Consider the following 6,000-nt stretch of genomic DNA (forward strand, 5'->3'; position numbering starts at 1 on the left):
TTCTCACCTCCATTAACATTTTTCCTGTCTTTTTGAGACTACATCATAGATATATTGGCCACAGGTGAAGCTTTGGTTATACGCAGAGACTAACACAGAATCTTCTCCAAAGATTTATTCCATGTGTTTGTTTTCAGGGGATGACTGATGTAGCCTTAGACAATTTCATGTAGTAGCTGATTTCATGAGCAAACAAAGCCTAGATGTATAGGATTAAATGCTGCTTTATAAATCATTAAAACCATCCTAAAATCAATTCAAAAATTGACCAGAAGCCACTGCACTTTGCTCCAAAGAGAAATAGCATGCTGAGTAAGCCACGCGAATGCTACTCACTCCTCTCCAAACTGAAATAACCTGCTGGGTCAGCACAGGGACAGCGAAAACTCCAGCAGACAGAGGTGGCCGCAGTCAGAAACAACAAAATCTACTGAGTAGAAGCCAAAATATTGGAAATTTCATTTAGTCTGTTGTTAGTAACTATATTAGTTTACAGTTCTAGGAAAAGCATAATGGCCAAACGTGGTATAAGATCACATACCAAAAAAACTGTTTTGAAAAACATGCCAGAAAGCAATCTCAAAATTTTTTTTTTAAATGCCTTAAATTCCTATATGAAAATCAGGTTTTTCATATCACGTGATATTGATCAAGAAACCTAAACCCAAGTCAGTTAGAGATTTTCTTTTTTTTTTTAGCGTCTGGATGTTACAGGGATTGCACCCTGGACCTTGGTATTATCAGCACCATGCTCTAACCAACTGAGCTAACCAGCCAACTCCAGTTAGAGATTTTTGACTTCAAAGGACCACAGCAGCAGCAGCAGCTGTCTTCTCATGGAAGATTTGGCTTCTTTGTGCTACTCTTTCCAAGTCTTTTTCTGAAGTGACTGGCATCAGTCCTGCTTGGCACACAGAAACACACTAAGGTCCTGCTGTAAGGTTACCCTTAGGGCCCTCACCCTGTGACATTATTGTGAATTATATCTTCAAAAAATATCCTTCTGATACCTTCAAAAATTAAGCAGGCTTGGCTGGGTTTAACAACATGTCCAAATATTCCCTGTTCGTCCACCCCCTAGAAAAACCAAATCAGAAACAAGGAAAATTCCAGAATATGCCTGTTAATAATAGGAGTAGCATTGCTAATTAAAGATGAGATTCGTACATAGAAAATCATCTTAGGAAATGGAGCAGCATTCCTCCTGAAATCTGATTTTTTTGTTTGTTTGTTTGCTTACTTGCCTTCCATGTGGTCCTGAGAGTACCTCTTCCAGAAGCTTATGCTGGCAATGCAGTAACAGCTATGAAATGGAAAAAGACAGAAAGAGGGTAACATTTCAAGTTTTCTTTTTTGTTTCCCTCACAGAATGTGTGGATTCTGGGAGAAAAGTTTCATGTTTTTTGTTTTGGGTGTTTTGGTGTTTTATTTGTTTTGTTTTTAGAAGCTTGCTGTACTGTGAACTCTATGGCACAGGGACTACTGCTGTATCGCCAACTCCTAACTCAAGTACTGCCTAGAATACAGTAGGCGCCCAATAAATATCATGTCTAAGACATGATAAAATCAACCGACTAATGACCCGTTAAAAAGTATCGTGATGATTACCATTATTTATCAAATCAAATTTCAGTTATGGCTAGATATGAAAAAGTGTCCCAGGCAAGAGAGTCTCAAACTGTAATGTTCATACAAATCACAAGCCACCTGGGTAGCCTGTTAAAACAGATTCCGACTCAGTAGTCTAGGGTGGAGCTGAACGGTCTGCATTTCCAGCCAGTTCCTAGGCGATGCTAATGCTGTTGGTTCATGAACCACATTTTGAGAACCAAGATTCTGGACAACCTAACATTTCATGGCAGTAGAGGAGGCTCCAGACTGGGGTGTTGATAAGAAGTGTTGAGCCAGAAGACTAGCAAGGAAAGGGGGAGACAGGCTACACGGGCACTGCAATAGAGAGAGGGGGTAACTAACCACCCAAGCAGTATGTCCACTGTCTGTTTCCCTTTTGGCTCTCTAAAATGAATGCCTTTATCGTTTGCTTTAAAAAAAAAAAAAAAATCAAGAATCAGTGAGCAAGTTGGAAAAATATTTAGGGAACAGAGCTGTCTCCTTACCCTTAAAATCATATAATGGTCATCCACATGGCTTTTTGAGGCTGAGTGAGAAAGATCTGAAAGACCAGTCTCCTCCCCTTCTGGCACCTTCTCAAGCATCCTTGTTTCCTGGAGGAAAGATCTTGGCTAAAACCACAGGAGGCTTCTTCCCTAAGAATTTTGGAGTTTGAAGGAGAATGTTCTGGCACTATGGGGTCTCACACAGAGTGCACCAATTAGCCATCCTTTCCCCTCTCCCTCTTTGTACTTACTCCTTAACTCTAATCCCTCCACCTCTGCTCTAAGATTTGCAAGTGCTGAAAATACAAAAATGATTCACACCTCACCTGCCCCTCCCCTATGTCTGGTTTACCATCAGTCTCCATCATGGCAATCATAGGAAGGGAGGGTAGGATGCACTTGTACATTGCCCCTTTTTTGAACATACTATTTAAAGGTCAGAGTGACTGAATCTATTCGAGTAGATTACTGGCCCAAAGGTTGGGTGAATCTCTCATTTTAGCCCCTGAAGTTATCTTATGTGCTCAAGTTTTATAGAAACACAAAAACTTGAGACCAGAGATCATGGATTGGGGGGATGGAGACCATGGTTATTTCCTGTTTCTCAGACCTCACCAATGATGTGTTGTTTAACTGTTTTGTGCCTCCCCTATTATTCCAGTAACTCAGGCTGGCAGTGACAGCCCTGAGGCTGGGGCCACGAGCCTCACAGTGCCTGTCGAGAAGTGGGTAGAAAGATGGGAAGCAGGAAGCAGCTGCTGCTGGGGCCACCACTCTCAGGGCAACCATGTGGCACAACTCCAGGGGGCATAATTAACACAGAATACAGTGTGAAATGTCCCCCCTGGAGCTGTGAGAAGCTACAGTCTGGGATGGGACCCTTGAGAGAAGAGGACCCACAGGAGCAGGCCACTGGATGTGGACATGAGGGGCAAGGACAGTAAACGAATTCCAGCTCAGTTTTCTCTAGAATGTTTCTCCTTAAATCACCTTGGATATATGTACAATAGCAATGATGATTAAAATGTATATATTGCCTCAGGAAAATATCATTCATTAATGGCTAGAGAACTAATGAGGTTATCTCTGGCTCAGTAAGAGTAACTCAAAATTACTGTCTTTTATGTAAACTACTGAACATTCATCAATAATTATCATGCTTTATAATAAGGACTATGCATAATATTAAATGAGTCAAGTTACCTTCATGGGAGTTTTATTATATTACAACAATATCCTATGGATTTTGTAGTTGGTATGTCCCTGTTTCCAATAAAAAAATAAAAATATAATAATAATCTGGACACTATTAGGCTGAGATAGCTCAAGTACCTTGGCTTTCTACATAAGCCTGAAGCCTAATGAAAACAGTAAAACAAAACTGAAGCTTAACCAGTCAGAAACTACCCACTGACCTCTAACTGGGAACTTTCCACTTTAACCAATAAATATATTTTCTTTGTCTTGGTTCTGTGTATTAGGTCGTATGAGAACCCTTTCGGCTGCGCCCCATCATGGCGCTGGCTACCCTTCTCTTCCGCCTTCTCCTTCCCGCCACCACAATACCTTCCCGCCAGCACGAATCGCACGCCAATCAGCACAGGCTCCCTGCTCCTGGCCCCTTAGCAACACAATCCATCCAATCCCCGAACGCCCCGTGTCCTCAGCAAACCTATCAGCTCTCTTCTAACCCTATAAAAGCAGATGTGCCTGCTGAATAAAAAACCTTCTCCGGGGAGCTGCCTTGCGTTTGTGTCTCATCCTTTAACTGGTGCTGAATTTTATTCCTTTCACTGCGAACACCCTATAACATTTTCTTCTCTTCTCCTCCCCCTCCACCACCAAGTGGGGCGCTGACCTGTCTGTGGTCTGGTGCTGTCTGATTTATGAATCACTGAATGTTCAAATAAACCTGTTAAAATTGTAATGTGCCTAAGTTTATTTTTTAACATCACCATACTTGAATTTAATAAATCCAGAGGGAAAAATGTAGAAAAATCATCAACAAGAAATGCATGACAAGGTGGATGGGCCACCTACAACATAGTTACCCAAAGAGAATATAAATGAGTAGCTGAGTTCCAGAGACACAAAAGACCAATCATGACTGACTGGTGTAATCTTAACAGAAATAAGCAATGACAAATGTATGAGTGCCATTGTACTTAATCTCATTTAATCCTCACAACAATCCTATAAAATTGGTACAATTATTTTCCCCATTATAGCCCTAAGCAAAGTCAAGCACAAAGCCAATAAATAACTTGCCCAAGGCCAACTTGTATGCGAGTCCAAGCTTTGGCTACAGAACCCAAGCTTTTGCCACTAAGATGTACAGAGTCCCTAGCACCAGCAGCCAACCTTTATTCCTCTGTACCTGACAATGACATGAGTGTTCTGCTTACATTATCTAAAGTATTAACATAAATACATTGTCGTACTCAGTTCTACTCCAGCCAGTCTGCAAAAAGAAAGAACATCAAAAACCTTAGATAATATGAGTCCAAAGAGGAAGAATTTCTTAATGTTTATCCAGGATATTCCAGGGGAGGCAGCTCTCTGGCCAAATGGCATGAGCAGTCCAAATAACCTGGACTTAGACAGGGATGTCTCAGATCAAGGCCATTCAACCAACCCCTCCTGCTTTGATACCGTAGTTACCAAAGTTCCAGGTTATAATTTCATTTCTTATGTTTTCTCTTCTACCTACAGGGAGAGAAAGAAGGAACCATTGGCATCACTTCACATTTTTCTCAGAGTTAATTAACAAATTGGCATCTGGTTTATATGTCAGTGTCTTGTGAGTTGGGATAAATCAGGTCATTCATATAACCGAATTGTCAAAGCTGACTTCTTCCACCTGAAACATTCTGACCACATCAAAGTACTGCTTTCTTGAGACACTGCTGGTAAGTGGCTGACCTCCTCACCTCTCAGGATGACAAACTTATTATGCTCAGTTTTTTTCAGGCTTTGTTTCTTCAGGCCCACACAATTTCTGGAACATCTCTTGACTATAGGCTAGTTGTCATGAATTCTAAAGTATACAATTCCACAAAAAGATGGAGAAAAAAGAGGACACATAAACCATTGACTAATTACCAGTGGGAGCACTATTTGGGGAGAATGACTTTAAACAAAAATTATTCATATTCCCAATAGAAGAAATTGGATAGAAATATAAACCAAAGTCACACAAAATCAAGACTAAACAAAAGCCTTAGTGAAAGTCAGAGTTCTCTGGTTTATTCCTAACTTCCAGAAAATGCTTTTACAAATGGTCAGGCAACTGAGCATCTGAGATCTAATTGTGTCACGTTTAACACACTAGTTTGATGTTCTCCTTTTAGAAGAGCAGATGGAGTAAAGACTAGGAGAAACCCCATAAGAAAGATGTGACAGTCAGAAACAGACATAAACTAATGTTTTTTTAAAAAATGCTTTGATGAATTAGCAGGGATTTTTCAACCCAGATCTAAATGAGATTTTCATCATTCTTTAAAGAATAACAAAGTAATCTCCTGGATTTAAAGGGCGGGGGGGGGGAGGCAAGAATTTCAGAAGTTAAATAAAAATCAATCGACCAGAAAGAGTACGGCATGAATGCAGCATCGAGGAAAATGGTTTAAATCGTTTTTCTTTTATGGAAAATTCCTTAAAAATACAGGAAAGTACAAAGAACAATATTTTAAACATGTATGTGCCTACTATACAGTTTTGATAAATGCTAGTATTTTGTCATACTTTTTTAAAGGGAAATAAACCTTACCTATATAATTAGAGTTCCCTCTAATCCCCTTCCCAGTCCAATACTCCTTCTCTCCCCAGAAGCAAGCATTATTATGACTTTTGGTGTGTACTGCACCTACTATATATGTATGCA

This window comes from Cynocephalus volans, chromosome 12, assembly GCF_027409185.1.
Source record: "Cynocephalus volans isolate mCynVol1 chromosome 12, mCynVol1.pri, whole genome shotgun sequence".
Classification (NCBI taxonomy): domain Eukaryota; kingdom Metazoa; phylum Chordata; class Mammalia; order Dermoptera; family Cynocephalidae; genus Cynocephalus; species Cynocephalus volans.